The sequence below is a fragment of the Equus przewalskii genome, chromosome 7 (assembly GCF_037783145.1).
Source record: "Equus przewalskii isolate Varuska chromosome 7, EquPr2, whole genome shotgun sequence".
NCBI lineage: Eukaryota > Metazoa > Chordata > Mammalia > Perissodactyla > Equidae > Equus > Equus przewalskii.
In genome coordinates this window covers 53,916,648-53,933,635 of record NC_091837.1, presented here as the reverse complement: position 1 = coordinate 53,933,635, position 16,988 = coordinate 53,916,648, and the positions used below count along the sequence as shown (strand labels likewise).

Here is a 16,988-nt window from a genome sequence, read left to right as displayed (position 1 = left end):
AAGATTGGGTCAGAGCCCTCCACACAGTTCTGTTTGGGCTCAGGACTGTATCCATGACTGACTGGGAATAGCAACCCAAAATCTAAGCCACAAGACTCCCTGAAGGCTGCTACTGTCAAAGGTTTAGATCAAGATGTTAAATAATTAAAAACCCACTAACCAGCTGAAGAAGGAGAAATGACCACTTCCACTGCGATAATACGGGTTGAACCCTTTTAATCTGAAATCTTGCCCAAGATCAAGGTGCTAATGAGAATGAAAGATTCAATTAATGCTTTTAAAATATGACTTTTTATATACAGACATAAATTGATATATATGATTACTTCTTTTTGTTAATTTAGGTTAATAAAAGATTACTTGCTTTAAAACTGTAAGGTAGTAGGCAGACAGTTGCTATATCCATTTTTAAGTAACTTAAATAGGCTGGAAACAGTCTATAACTGTGTGTGTTTATAAATATAAAACATCTATATGCAGCTGATAAAATTTGTACTCAGCACGGCTTGGTGCACACATTCTTTTCTCAGAGAAGGTAAAGCATGTCAAATAAGTAAAACAAGTGTGAGTTGCTTTAGTTGAACTTTGAGTGCAAGGGACCAGCCCCTGATAAGAGAGGAATGTGGGTCTGTTTTTCAGAGTGAGAAATGTTAAGGAGGTGCAGTTTGCTTTGTAAATAGCAACTGTGATGAGATACAGAAAAGCAAAGGCGTGTGCTAAAACACAATGCCAGACACCAATTGCTTCAAACAATCTTCTATTTCTATTTTATTTATATACAAATTTCCAAAAGTACTAGTTTAAGAATAATTAAACAAATATGTTCAGTCTTTTTAAGCGTGAAAAAAAAGATTTTAAAAATTCTTGTAAAAATATTTGTTAGATACATAGATAGAAATTTGAATTAAAGAGAAATCACACTGGTTTTTCCTTACATGATAAACACACTGTGCCGTAAGGGAGCCACCCTCTTGGCTTTGGCATGGACGGCCATCCCTTCTATTGGTCGTTCAGAATTGTCTCAAAGACTCTTATATTGCAACTTTAGACTTGAGCGTCTCTAAAATCCTAGGGGATCCGCTGATGCCTTGGAAATTCCCCTTGTTGTCTGGGAAATCTCTTAGAGGTTATGGCCCACTTTGGGCCTTACTGTTCCTCAGCCTATGCAGGATCCATCTAACAGGGTCTGGGGGGCAGGAGTCTGGTTGAGTACGAATCTTTAGAACCCTTGGTATGTGGGAAAGATATGGCCATGCCTTGTCAAGAATTTGGGGCTTCTGGGTTCATAAAATATGCTCAAAACATGCCTGAGTGCTAAGGTGTATATTGGAGGAAATATTTGGAGATTCCTTATTTTGGTCTAAAAACTGCCCTGGAATTTTGGGGATGTAGTTCGGGGGGACTCAGTAACCCGTTTGGGTTACTGAATAGTCAATCCAGGGCAAAGATTTAAATCTAAAAGTGTCTCAACCGCTGTTCCTCGCTCATTAGAAAAAAAAATCACCAATCTGCTTTAAAATATCAAATAAAATGACAAAATGTTTATGAGAAAAATTAGAGGTCTCACACCCAAGCCCTCCCCATCCCCGATTCCTGCCTATCAGAGGCAACACCCTGTTAGTTTTGCTCCTGGGATTGTTTTTTCAATATTTTAAATGTACTCTTCAGTTTAAAAATTGAGATATAATCTATTAAATTCCTTTTATGGAAGATGAAACTATCATTTAGCTCTCTTTAAAACCAACAAATGGAAAAAACCTGTTTCATACAGACATTTCTCAACTCATCCTTCCAATTCAGCTATCCCATAATTTTTGATAAGATGAAAATTCAGTGCTTACGTTATTCTGACTAGGTATGTATTGTTCACAGCTGAACCACATAGCACACTATGATGGCATTTCTTTTTTCATGTAATTTTATATTTTCCTTGGGGTTAGTTAACAATTGTCCTCTTGTTTAGATTTCTCTGTACTCTCATTAAGTCGTTTCCAATGCTTTCACAGAGCTCTGAAAACTGAGGTGATCATTCACTCAGGTTTTTTTTATTTGTTTACTTGCTAAGTTGTTTGATTTGGGCTTTTTAGCATCCCTCCTGGGGTATTCTCTCTCAGCTCCAGCTTGATCTGACTGTTCTCCTTATCAGATTAGTTTTAGGACTTTCCTTCCCTCTCATTCTTAGAATTTTCTGCTCTTTTCTCCTTTTTTGGTTCTTTTGTTTCCCAGGCCCCATGATTTCTGCTTTCTTGATTTATTCCTTTGTTTTGAGAGAGCAGCTTCTGAGAAAGGGTGCATTGGAAGTAATTATTTTCAGACTTGACATATATGAAAATATTTTTATTTTGTTCTCACACTTAATTGATTATATGACTAGATATAGAGTTCTAAGTTAGGAATTAATTTCCCTTAGAATTTTAAAGGTATTGCTCCATTATCTTCTGGCTTCAAGACTGCTGTTATTTGAAATTTTGTTCTTTAGTGGGATTTTGGCAAAGAGAATATTTGTGTTCAATCTCTGATAATTGACCTTTTTTATTATACCACATTGATTCCTTGTTCCCTCAAATATTTTCTATTAAGCATGCCTGATTGTTTTTCAAAAAGGGCAAGAGGTAAAACTTTGATTTGTATTTTCAGTGAGATATAACATGAATAGTAATTTTTAAAAATAAAAATAAATTTTGATGGCGAGGTATCCTACTATATTTGAAAAAGAAAGTAAATAGGTCAAGAGAGTTCCAGAAGGTATTGGAGAACTCTTGAGTTACTGAAGTACTTTATGGTCTTTCTAACTGAGTAGCTATTTATTTCTTTATGGTTCTTAAATTTAAGATGGTAGCCTAAAAATTGTCTGGGCAGTTCTATAGTTTTGTGCCTGTGTTACTGGAACTCTTTGAAACTCAAATTCTCTAAAGACTAGTGATAGACTTATATATTATATAAAGAATTCCATTGTAAAATCCTTAATTACACTCCACCTATGAAACATCATTTTCACTAATATATTTTCAGCATTTAAAAACCTATCATTTAAGTTTATTCTTGCACCTTACACTATTCATATATTCAGTTGGCTTAAATTCAATTGACATCAGATTGAGCCTAAAAAGATACAGGTTCTGGTAGGCCTAGCGATTTTCATCTCTATCTCCAATACAGTAAGTTTATGAAAACTAGACTTCTCATCTCTAGTATTACCACTTTTCTTTCTGTAACTTTCACTTAATTTTGCTCAATGAAAAGAGATGAGATGAGATGGAGAAAATTATATTTATAAGACCTTCTTTGTGGAAAGGAATTGGATTGTGGGGAAAATAAACTCAGAGGAGTTTCTAGTTAGATACTGCAGGTTAAATACACCCCAGATCAAACTCAAATCATTAAAACAACTGTTTTATCAACCTAGTGGCATTAAAACAACTGTTAACATACAAGGATAAAGACAGAGAGTAAGCAGACAATTGCAACTATGTTTTAGAAAGGAGACATCAGATGGACAAGTGATATTTGAATCAGCAGACCTTTGACAGTTGAAACCAGAAGTAGGTAGATTCGTGCCTCAAAATCCCAAAGGTCTCAAGGACTGGTGACAAATGCACATAGAGAGGAAAACCAGGTTAAGGGTCAATATTCAGCGTAGTTTTATCTTTTAAATTCTGCACAACCGATGGATACCCCTCCTTTACCCAAAAAGAAGATTAGAAGGTTTCTCTCTGAAGAGGTTCAACTCTGGACTTGCAGTCACCCCATGCTGAAAATGAGGGTTAAATAAATGTCTACATTCTAAACGGTAAGACCCTAACCCCTTTCCTCCATTAGCTCAGACATGTTGACTGCCAGAATTATTCCTCCAAGACTGGAAAATGGAAGATGATTCCTCTCTGGAAAAAAACTTATCAGTCCCCTCCTCCCACCAAAGACATAAACATCAAGAGTTGGGGATTCTGGAACTTAATTTCCCTATAACAAGGTCCATAAATTGATAAGTGCTATCCATGCTCACTGAGCTTCTAGTCAGCCTTTCATTGCCTCGTTCTTAAATGTGAATGGCATCAAATTCTCAGCAACTCTGAAAGCTAGAAAACAGAGGAGAAATGCTTTTGAACTACTTAGGGCAAATGACTGTGAACCTGGAGCCCTATTCCTAGCCGAACTATCAGTTTAGTACAAGAATAGAATATAGACATCTTCAGATATCCAATGTTTTATTTTTTTCTCTCATGTGTCCTTTCATCGTAAGCTAGTAGAGGATATTATTCATTAAAATGAGAACTAATCTAAGAAAGAGGATGACATAGGATCAGAAATCAGGAGTTCCAACAGAGGAGAGGAGAAAATACTCAGGCTACTAGTGAAAGGAGACCCAGGATGACAACTAAGTGCCTGGCCTAGGAGCAACCGTTCAGATCAGAAGAGGACAGAGGACCCTAGGAGATTTGCCGCCAAGAAAAAATTATAGAGTCCTGATATGTTTCCAACTTTGCTATCTTCAAGTTTTAACTAACTTGACATTAGATATATTATACCCTGTCAAAACAAATATATATTTTGCTTAAACACCACTTCTCTTGGGCAGAGGATCTCTGAATCTTGGCTGCAAGCTCTGAAGATCTGTGGAACGTTCCCTCACACCAGAGGAAGTGAGAAAATCCAAATGAACACAATTACTAACACAGTTAGAGGTAATAAGTATACCCCAGGGTCAATGTCACTTCAGAGTGCCTCTGGAGTCCTATCCATGGCAGGTTTCCTGCCCCTTCCCTCTCTACATTTGGAGATATTCATGACTTAAACAAAATAATTTTGTATATTATTTATGAGTAATATTACTGGGAGTCTACACATTTTTCTTAAAGCAATATGAGAAGAAGTGAATACTCTAGGAAATGGACCATCAACTGACAGTGTAATCAGCAAGTATAGACAAGCTCTGGAGAAAACAGACAGTTGTGAAATAGTGAACATGGAGGGGAGCAGGGGGTGGAGGAGAGTAGAGTGGGGGCTGGCATTCTCACTACTCAGTCTATAAACGCTCCATAGTAAGTTAGTTTTATATTTCTATTGAGTAAGTATATTTCCATTGGCCTTCTTGATAAGAATATTTATATAGCATGTTTTTTAGAAAACATAAAGAGGAAAAAAAGAATTCAAATTCATCAAGATTTAAGAAGCGCTACTGAAAGAGTGCTCCGTTGCGTATTTTGATGCTTTTGAGAGCCGAGGGTGTGCCTGCCTTTAATCTGGGGGTTCTGCTTTCAATCAACAGTGCTGGCAAAACAAGGGATGTAGTTGCCCTAAGGCTGAAGACAAGATCCTACCTGCTGTCTCTGTGAGGCTTTACTGTGGATAAATGAGAATGTTCTCAGAAATAAGAGTCTGGATGTACTTAAGATCTATAACTATATATCCACACGCAATATATCTATATATCATGTATTATGTATATCTATATGATGCATCATATATATCTATATGATGTAGCATATATTTGTGTGTGTGTCCATCTATATAGAGAGAGAACGAGAAAGACAAGAAAAGATAATTTAAAAATTCCAAACTAATTTAATTTAGATACATCTAGCCTTATTACATTAAAATATTTACTATTCTGAACTACTAATAACAGTGACAAAGCTTTTGGACAAATTAACAATGAGTGATTTATACTTCTTGACTGATGTCTATGTTTTGCTATTCAATGCCGCTCCTGGGGTCTGATGTTAGTCCAGGACACAGCGAGAACAGGGAAAGCCTGTCTGCTTGGTGGAATAGCCAGGGCAGCCATGCTGGAAGAGCTAGAATGTGTCCTGCCAGAGGATGCTCATGTGTTTCCTGTGGACAACATGTGGCCCACATGGAGAGGGAGCTGGGCTGGAGTCCCTGTGAGCAGGAAGGATGCCAGCAATATGTGCCTGGGTTGGGTAGGCCATCAGTGAAGCTGGGCCTTTTGCCTGTGTTCTGAGTACTGTAGTGAAAGGAGGCTGTGGGACCCCCAATACAGCCCTTGAAATCACTTATAAGAGAAGTACTGCCAGGATAAGAGAGTGAAGCCACCCAACCAAGTCCAAGTTCTCACTTCTCCTCTCTTCCCCTGTTTCATCCTTGATGGGGGTGCAAACATCCCCTAGAGAATGAGAGACCACGAAGGATGTCAGAGCAGAAGCCAACAGCACCCCCTGTGCCTAGAGGTTGCCGACTGTAGAGGCCTTAGCTGGGAAGGGGAGAAGACTTACCTTTGACTGAATGTTGAAGAGTTGATTCTCCTATTTGCTTTATCTACACTTTTTTCTTGACATTTTGATGTCTAAATTGGAACTATCTTTTGTGACTTAAAGATCTAAGAATAAGCAAAAAGCTCATGGGAAACACCCCAATTTCATCGAGAGGCAGGACAAGATTACAGCCAATGAATTCATTTTAAAAGGATGGTGGGTGGCCAAAAATTAAAGTTTTATTTTGATTAAACCACAAAACAAAGAAACACAACTCTGTTACTTCATTTTCCAGTACATGGTCTTTTGATTTACTTTAAGACGATGAATTAAAATAATTAATTTAACAAGAAATCATCATTAAGAAAAATCACTCAATCCCCCACACTGGATAGCCTTGTTTAAAATTTGCATTTTACACATTTTCTAAATTTATAAGCAAATTATATAAGAAAGTGTCCATGGACATGACCAAGGATAACATCTGTTCTTGGCTGACAGTTGTCGAAACCAGTCAGAATGGATGTTGGCCAGTAGAAACTGAGGATGCTCCTTGATAAAGCAACATTTCAAGAAACTGGATGAAAGAACTATGTGCCACAATAATTAACACAAGAAGGAGATTATTGGAACATAGACTGAAATTTATTCTTGAAGAAAAGCAGGATTGCACAAGATTGTCTTTATCAAGGTAGCAAGAACAAAGAATGAGGAATTTTCCTTGGATTTCTCCATTCCTAATATCCCACATCTAATATATCAGCAAGTCTTAATGATGTTAACCATTTCTCAGGCCTGTCTATCTCTCTCCATCTCCACCACTATTACCCCAGCCCAAGCTCCCATTGCTTAACCCCCCGGAATGCTGTGGTAGCCTTCTGCTGATCTCCTTCCTTCTACTATTAAATCCCTATGATCTATTTTTATTACAGCAATTGGAGTGACCTTTCAAAAAATATATATAACCAGATCACACCCTCACGCTATTTGAAGCCTTCTAATAATAGCATGGAGAAGAAATATGTGCATTTGTTAATCCTTATGTGACCCAGTCTCTGCTTACCAGTCTGACTTCATTTCATATCACTTTCCCTGTCATCCACTGCTCTCCAGCCACTCTCACTGTGAGCACAGCCAGACTAGCTGGCTTTCCCTAGTCCCTGAGATCTCAGTTCAGATGCCACCTCCTCAAAGAGGCATTCCCTGACCATTTAATCAAGAGACACCAAGCCACACTCAATCATAGCATCCTATTTTGATTCTCTGTAGAGTACTCATTTCCGTTTGATATTATCCATGCATATTTATTTAGAGGTGCGGCAGACAGACTTCAAGGTAGCCCCCATTATCCCCGTCTCCTGGTATTTACGCCCTTGTATGATCTCCTCCCCTTGGGTGTGGGCAGGACCTCTGACTTGCTTCTAACCAATAGAATATGACAAAGATGATGGGATGTCGCTCCCAGAATTAGGTTACATTGTATTGCAAAGAGGATGGGATGCCACCCCTGTGATTAGGGTGGCATCCCATCCTTATAAAAGACTCCATTTCACTAGCAGACGTGCTCTACAGACTTTCTTCTTTGCTGGTTTTGAAGAAGCAAGCTGCCATGCTTTGAGAGGCCCCCATGGAGAGGGTCATGTGACAAGGAACTGCAGGCAGCTTCTAGCAGCTGAACAAAACTCCGAAGCTCACAGTTCTATATCTGCAAGAACTAAATGCTGCCAACAAACACGGGAGCTTGGAAGAGCCCTGAGCCTGGTCCATACCTGATTGCAACCTTGTGAGACCCTAATCAGAGGACCCAGTTAAGCTGTGTTTGGACTTCTGAATCACAGAAACTATGAGATAATCCACGTGTGTTGTTTTGAGTTGCTAAGTTAGTAGTGATTTGTTACACAGCAAGACAAAATGACCCAGTTTATTGTATCTCTCTCCAGCTAGATTGTAAACTCCAGTGTTCTGAAGAGTGCCTGCCACATAGTAAGTGTTTAATAAATATTTGCTGAAGGATTGAATTTAAGTAATTAGATTATGAAACATTTTAAATGACAACTAAATTCTCAGGATAGTTTAGTATATGAAAATTGAAAATACAATAATGGATCAATGTAGCGGGGAGATAGTATGCACCAACGGTGGTCAAAGTATGGCCTTGGAATTGAGCATACCTGGATTTCAACACCAGGTGTGGTTAGATTATAACTCTGAGCAAGGAATTTTACTTCTGATCTGTTACCTTCTCATCTCTTAAATGGTGATAATAATACCTAGATACATCATATACGAACTAGGTCATGGTAAGGATTAAACAAGATAATAGTATTTAAAGTGTCAAACTTGGCATGTCAGATGAAGATACTGAAGTGACACTGGTGTATCACTGAAGAAACCGTAGCTATAGCACAAGTTCTGCCTACCTATTTGTTTTAAATTTTTTTCCTCAAATCCAAATAGAAATTCTAAATATCCTTTGACCCATGACGTTTTCAGCATTCCTTTGGTAAGGATTTTGTAACTGAAGAGAAGGAAGTCACCTTTGCTATAAAGAGGAAGCACTGAGGACTGCTTCTGGAGTATGAGGCCATAACTTAGAAGGACATAAAACAACCAAACGCAATAAAGATTAGATTAAGATTTTAAACAATACAGGGACTTAAACTCTATCATAAAAGTAGTTAACATTTATTGAGAGCTTATGGCAGGCACTCTGCTCAGTGCTTTAAATGCATAATGTAAGGTTTACATAATTTAATGTGATGCTTATTCTACAAGTGAAAAATATGAAAAAATTCAAAGATGCTAAGTAGCCCATTTTTTCTCAGATCTCTATTTCCTGCCCTTTCCTTACTCTACATCACAGAGAATTACATTTCCCAGGCTTCCCTGCCCTCTCACTTCTGGGATGATCTGGCCAATGGGAGGCGTTTGTGGAAGATCACAGGGTGGGAGAAGGGGAGAAGTTAGAATATTTCTCCTCTTGTTTTTCTGCTTCCTGGGGCATCTCCGGGCTCAGCCGCTTTTCTTCCTTGGTTCTAGCTGCCACCAGATGAGCCTCTTTCCAAGATCTCAGCTCTACCGGCAGAGCGTCCATGGTTCTAGCTTCAACCAGGCTTCTGGGTCCTTGGAAACACCATCCTCTCCCTGTGGTCCCTCAGCCATGGAGGAGAGAGCTGCTTCCTATTGTTGCTAATCTCTAAACAGCCTTGCAGATTGACATCTCAGCTCTTCCATCATTTGAGTAACTTTCTTATTTAATTTCTTTTTTTTGGGAAGACTTAAAGTGGTTTATTTTTCCTGGCTTTATCCTGATGGGTTGAAATTTCAAATATAAAATTCAAACCTGAAATTCAGATAGTCTCCAAAGACTGTGCTCTTAACAGCTAATCTATAATGCTGTTAGGAAGAGAAATCATCCACTTCAAGGGCTGAAAAATTGAATGTGATTTATGCAACTGTCCATGATAAGACCACAGTATAATTATATAGCATTTATTATATAAAATAATATCTGAGACTATCAAGAATCAACAGTATATTATTTAGCAAGTATTATATTTCATGTATAATATTAATGCTTAATTTGTTAACAATAATTAACCATTTTATTTGGAACTACCATTTATAGCCACAATATAATGCATTTTATTCCATGTATAACATGAATTGGATTTTGTTGAATAAATATTTAAATACGTAAAAAGGAATAATTCAAAGCTGCAATTCTACAAATTCTAAGTATTACTTCTCCTTCTATAAAGTAAAAATGTAAAATTGGAAACACCATATTGTCAATTGACAATTGACTCTAATTTATTTTTAGGGTTGAGTTATGGTTTGATAAAAGAAGAAAGGAAAATAATCTTTCTTTCAATGATTCAATTGGACTGCTCCAGACAAATTGATAAAGATTTTTCTCTACATGCTATATTTATTTTATTGTCATATCTATTTATATGTGGACTCTTAAATCTATACTTGCCTTTGTGGAGGTATCCTTTATTTTAAAAAAACAAATTCTTATCTGAAATTGCTAGGAACTAGTCTAGATTTTAAAAAGCCGGGTTTGGAAGGCAAATTTACAGAAGTAGAATCATTTGCCTCTTCTATTAAAACAATAAACACCACCAACAACAAAAACTGCATTTTGGAAGGTGATTTTGAAATAGATTGATGGTATAAAAAAGAATAGAAGTGGAAATAATCAGAAAGACTTTTGTTTCCAATAATGTTGGCTTAGGTAATAATTTTAGGTAATAAGGTTTCTTTGTCCCCAAAGCCATCAATCTTAGACAATATGTTAAATAAGATGTATTACCACTGTAATATAAAATATTGCATTTGACATCTATACAGGCCCAAACTCAAGTCTAATCATAGCCTCAAATTTAACTGAAATTTCACCTAGTTGTTTTCACATACTTCAAAATCATTTCCTAGAAAGTTAGAAATCAACAGTGCATGTGTAGATTTATTTTCACTTATTCAGTTAAGCACTAGCAATCTGAGGATTCACTTTTTGTTCCAGTTCTGAAAAATTCTTAGCTATTTCTTCACCCAGAATTCCTATCATTGAATATTGGGGCTTCTCAAACTGTTCTTGATTCTTAACTGTTCTGTCACATGTCTTACTACTCCTTTATCTCTAGGTGTTGCATTCAGGTGAAAGCATACAATTCTCTCTCTTAATTTACCAACCTGTCTCTTCGACTAAGTCCAGTTATAGAATATCTCATCTGCTGAGTTTTTTAGAAAATTTCATCATTGAGCATATTTTGATTTTTAGAATCTCTAGTTTGTTCTTTTACATATACTTCTGTTCTTGTTTCATTTCTGCCACATTTGGTTTCATGATCTCTTACTCTACCAGGAATTTCTTTTATCTTTTTGAGAATCCTAATCATATTTATTTTAAAGTTATTTACAGATTGCTCTTACATTTTCATTTTGTCTAGAGTAATTACATTTCTGATCGTTGATTTTGATTTGTAAACTTGCCTAATTGTTTATTTATTCTCTCTCTCTCTCTTGCTATTCATCCTGCTCTGTCTTTGCAGTTTTGAGATAACTTGGAGAGTTTCAGGCCAAATCAGGTCTCATATTCACAGTTTATGGCTCTTCTGTTGTTCTTGGCAACATGTTGATCTATGCCTCAGCCCAGTTACTGACTGTTTGTTCTCTCAACTTCCCCAGTGACTTTGTATAAGTCTTCTCTCTAGGCAATAATGTGAGCTTTTTAAGCCTCATTTTAAAGGTGGTGGGTATTTCTACCATAGCATCCAAATTTAAGCAATTACCCAGGCTCTAGTATTCTAACTCATATGGGGTACTTCTAGAAGCAAGAGTTATATATGTGTTATTTTAGTATTGATCTTTAAATTTTAAAACACCATACACACATCTTTTTTCTAAGAAAGTCTAGAGTTATTTAGTATTTCTGTTCTTCTCCAAGATAAGGCAAGGACTCTACTACACCTTAGCTGCCTGTTAAACAGTGTCCCTATTAAAAAAAGAGAGAGAGAGAGAGAGAGAGAGTAGTAAATATTTTCCATTTGAATATTTCTTTTCCTTTTTTTTTTTTTTTTTAGGGAGATTAGCCCTGAGCTAACTACTGCCAATCCTCCTCTTTTTGCTGAGGAAGACTGGCCCTGAGCTAACATCCATGCCCATCTTCCTCTACTTTATACATGGGACACCTACCACAGCATGGCTTTTTGCCAAGCAGTGCCATGTCTGCACCTAGGATCTGAACTGGTGAACCCTGGGCTGCCAAGAAGTAGAACGTGCGCACTTAACCACTGAGCCACTGGGCTGGTCCCATTACTCAATATTCTCCCTTTCCTTGCTATGACTAATTTGGTTTATATATAAATATATCTGGAAATTTGGTGATGCCCCTTCAATGTATTCATATTGGAAAACTATGCAATTACATATTATACATTGTTGCTATACCTCACAGTATTTTAAGACTCCTCTGGAATTAATTTCAAAGCTTGCACCAAAGTTTCTGGTGACAAATTTCTGTCCTTGGAGGTGGGTTTGATTTTTAGCAACAACCAAAAGTCATTCAGAAACAAGTTCCTGGATTAGTTCTTTTATTTAAGCTAAGGGATGCACTTTTAGATTATAAGCAAACACTTTAGAATAAAAACTATAAAACAAGTCTCTTTTTGTGACTTATAAATTAGGTCTACAAATAGTTTTAAAAGAAGTGCTTTAAAAAATGTTCCATGTCATTATTCCAGCTTTCTGAAGCAATTACTTTGATGCAAATGCTCATTAAATAGTACATTCTGGTATATTTGTTGGAAAATCCATAAAATTACCTAATTTTCATGCCTTAAGAAGTGGAAAGGAACCTACAAGTCATGATGCTTGAGTTTTTATCTCTAGCTCCTCCATGAAATAACTCTGGTTCTTAAGCAAACAGCTTCACCTCTCTGGGCACAAGGTGCCCGGTTGTCAAACAGTGATTGGTGTTGGGTGTCTTGATCTGGATTGGGAAAAAAAGAATCTAAAATTTCCTCTCGTGCTATATGTATGACATTCACATCCTTTTATATATTCCAAGCAGTTCCTGTCATTTGTTAACTTTTGCTTTTCTCAGTGAAATAATGAAGATATATTTTATAATTCTACGTTGGATAGCATTTTCCCAAACCTTTAATTATTTGCTAATTTCTTCATTTTAAAGTCTCATTAATCAAACTAGATGCTAAAGAACCCAACTGACACATAGTATAACAGAGATTTGCCTCCAGGCTTTTGTTTGACTCTTTTGTGTCTGTTTCCCTGAGTCGTGTTGACTGGTTCACGACAGTTTTGGGGAATCATTCAGCATGTGGAAAACCGGGACACCCTCCTCTCCTCCTCTCCAACCTCGCAGGCTTTTAACACCAGGGTTTAGAGCCACATCATTACAAGTCCCTGAAATGTGGTGTAATTTCTTTAATTTTTATTCTAGAAACTGATTTTTTTCGATAAATAGTAAAACACCACCTATCATCACAAGAGAAAGAAAAACAAAAATGTGACTAAAAATGTTCTTTTGTTTCTTGCTATTTTTTACCTTAACAATAATAAGCATAACAACACCTTCAGAGCCAAATTTAATGTAGGAATTATTGAGATGGAACTAGTGTCTCTATCTAGTGAGCCCAGTAGAATATGGATTGGATAATCATAAATCAGTTCGGGAAAGATAAGTTAGCAAAAAGTTAATATGAAGGACTTTAAATTTTAGATTTGAGGAAACTGCCATCTCAAAATTCTAGTGAAAAAAGTGATTTCTTAGATAATGTGTGGGATTTCAGTTAAAGTCTAGGGAATGGTATTGGTAATGTGATTGGGAAAAATAGATTTTTTTTTTTCCTACTATGATTCTTTGGTGATTCACTTTTTCTTTTAAAGGTATGCTTTTCAGTAAAGAAGTTTGGCCCTGAGCTAACATCTGTTGCTAATCTTCCTCTTTTTTTAAATTTTTTTTATTTCCCAAAGCCTCAGTACATAGTTGCATATCTTAGTCGTAGGTCCTTCTAGTTCTTCCATGTGGGGTGCTGCCACAGCATGGCTTGATGAGCAGTGGGTAGGTCTGTGCCCAGGATCTGAACTGGTGAACCCTGGGCAACCAAAGTGGAGCCAGCCCCAATGATTCCTTTTTAATTGTATTTTAATAATCTCTTTAAGAAAAATAAGGCAAAACAATGGTCTGTGACTTCAGCAACCTTAGTTTTACTTTATTAACATGGCCCTTTCATTCCAAAGACACAGTGCCTCAAATTTCCTTATGCCACTTACTGCAGCTGATCAGTGCAGACAGCAACTATCCTGGGGCTTCAAGCAAGTCTGTGACTTTTGGAGCAGACAGATAGGAATAGAGAAGACTGTGGTTTTATGTATTTTTGAAGGAATTCAAAGACAAGCTTGTTAGATTTCCCGCCAGTTGATGATAGCAAGGGAATCATTTTTAGTTGAGATTTGTAGATTGTAGAATTATCTATCAGTTCAGAATTCTAATTTTGATCAATTGACCCCTAAGCTTTTGAAAATATGTTTTAGGCACTGCCTTGGTTCCATCAATTTTTGAATTTCCTGAGTTTATATCCAGAGGCTCATCTATACATATTCCTGTTTCAATCATGAGAACTAAATCTGACCTCAGTTGAGAGGGATTGAAGAAATTGCTTTTAAGTCATTTTTGTTTTGTTTATCTTGTGCTGAAGTAGGAAAATTGGGCTTCTGATTTGTTCCCATGATAAAGCAACCTGTTTGGTACCTTTCTGCTTGCTCTCTCCCTGGACCCATCTCCCCAACCTTACCCTACACATTTCACTCCAAAGCCCAACACTATATCATTTAAAGAACACGTGTGACCAAAAATTCCTAGCATCATCTGAATTCCTTCTTATACTAAATAGCAGGTTTATCTTAGCACACACCATCTATATATAATACAACCAATGGAAGTGGAAATAATTTTTACTCCATCAATAGATCATTCAGTGTGATGAATGATGATCCCTAAAGTGTTGGTGATACACGTCTTAACATATTCCTGGGCTCACCGATGAAGTGGTAACATCCTAATGATATTGATAGTATAGTGGCTTAGTTTCAGATACACATTTTGGTAAACAAGCATAGCTTTCTAAAACTAAAGCATCCCTCAACATACACACACACACACACACACACATACACACCCCAAATATGTGTATTAATTTGATACTTAGAGTGAAGAATAAACAACTATATGATCCATTAATTTTGCTTGAGAAAAGTATGAGTTAGCATTCAGAATAGTAATGTGCATAATCTATACCACTGATAATACTGTCTGAGAGAAAGCTGAATGAGATAATGTGCAAAAGATGCACTGGTATTTATTATTATTTTTACTATCAGTATTAGCTATAGTGCTTCTACCTTAGATGACGTGATTTGAAAGAGAAGTAAGACCATTAGAACCGTTTGTAGGAACTTACATATTGTTGGAGGTTTCAGTTAACATTTTGAAGGAGCAGCTGCTCATTTGTAATGCATTGGTCATACTGCTAGAGAATATTTAGGGTATACTGCTAGAGAATGTTTAGGGTAGACCAGATTAACATTTTGATTTTGCATGTTTTCTTCGGCAAGGATGAGTATCAAATATCTCTGTTTAAAAAAATAGAAAATAGGAAAACAATAACGGTAGTCGACACTTACACAATCCTCCTTTCCCCCTGCCAGTTTGAGAATAAATGTTTAACTGAATAAAACAGAAGTGGAAGTAAGCTTAGAAAGGTATATCGCCACTATTATACAATTGCTATACATGCTCAGAGAATTTGGTGTGTTTGTTACTACAGGAGATCTGAGGGCCTCATTTGTTGCACCTGCTCTTTATGGGGCAGGAAACAATAAGAAAGGTGTTTAAATGTTTGGCTTCGCAAAGCTCACTATGGGGAGACTGTCTCTAGTATTGAGGTCACTTCTCACCTCAGGGGTTGTTGGTTTGTCTCCACACCCATGAAATCTCCTTCTCTCTCCTGACACCGCCAATTTAAATTCACTTTATGTGTGATGTAGACAGATGTCTGCTAGGAGCTGGACTGAGTCCACTCACACTTCACAGTGGGAGGTGGTTTAATACCTACATGGTAGTTAGCAGTTCTGACTCTTCGCCCTAACTTTACCACTGCCTGGTAAACTTGACTAGTATTTAGTACACAGACTAATTTCTTTAGAACCTTTTTCTGTCATGAGCAAGAGACAAAAACTAAGAAGTGTTCCTTAGTTGACTTGTCTTAAAGGTGGCTAAATTAACTATTAATTTAGAATAGGACTCTCTCTCTGCCAAGAGAGGGATGATGACGTATATTGTCAATGCTGTTATAGCACTTACCTTTATTCCATATTCTACTCATTTTCCAGAGGAATTACTTTCACAGAATATTTCCAAGTGGCTGACTTCTCATTTTTATGCTCCTTAGGGCATACAGGGTAAGCAGTAGTCCACAAAGATATATTTAAAATCTTAATGAACAACAAATTTTATATACAATTATAACTGTAAAGATTCATAATTTCTGTGGAGTGTAGTCTACGAAGCCTGTTTCTTTCACACAGTCCTTTTGGCTCTTTGTTTCTGCCTGGGGCTTTCAGGTGAGGCTCATCCTTTTGAGTGATCTCTCAGCTTTCCTGAATGAGTTGTCTTGGAGAAAAATCCTCTCAGCTAACCTCCTGGGCTTACAAGCGCCTCTCCTCTTCTAATTCTTGCTGGCTTTGCCTCTGGCAACTGTGGTCAACATGGCTTTACTTCCTGCTTTCTAGTCAAACTGTGGCAGCTGGCTGACTCATCTGGTGTGTCCCCGAGGCACAGCCCTCAACAAAATTTACTCTCTCTGAGCCATCCTTTCTCTGGGGGTAGTCATCTTGTCTCCTACTTCCTATTTTCTCTGTCCTACTTAGAACAATTTCTAATGGATCTTCCAGCTTCCATTCTGTCCTCTAAGCTTCTTCTGAACAGTCCACCTGCTACCTGTGTTTCACTGTCCAAGTCGGGTTTGGGACCATTGTGGCTAACAAATCAATAGCAGCCACTTGCCTTGAGATAATCAGTGAACAGGACCAGTGAATTGGTTTCTAAAATATCCCACAATGTAGAGAGAAGTCTCAAAGTTTGGTAATGAGATGTTCTCTGCATTAGCAGCAGTGTCAGGTCTTATTTTGGAATAAAAGTTTTGGATTCCAGCATCTCAGGAAATACTTAAACTATTTAAATGTTAGGAC

General features: G+C 37.1%; 1 long non-coding RNA gene across 1 annotated transcript; it reads right to left on the bottom strand.

Annotated features, from left to right (window-relative positions):
* Window positions 1-13,611: 13,611 nt before the first annotated feature.
* Window positions 13,612-16,498, bottom strand: LOC139084842 (uncharacterized). The gene is made up of 2 exons (XR_011542644.1): window positions 16,102-16,498; window positions 13,612-15,371 (listed from the first exon to the last, which is right to left on the bottom strand). It is a non-coding gene; the product is annotated as an uncharacterized lncRNA (long non-coding RNA).
* Between the last annotated feature and the right edge of the window lie 490 nt (window positions 16,499-16,988).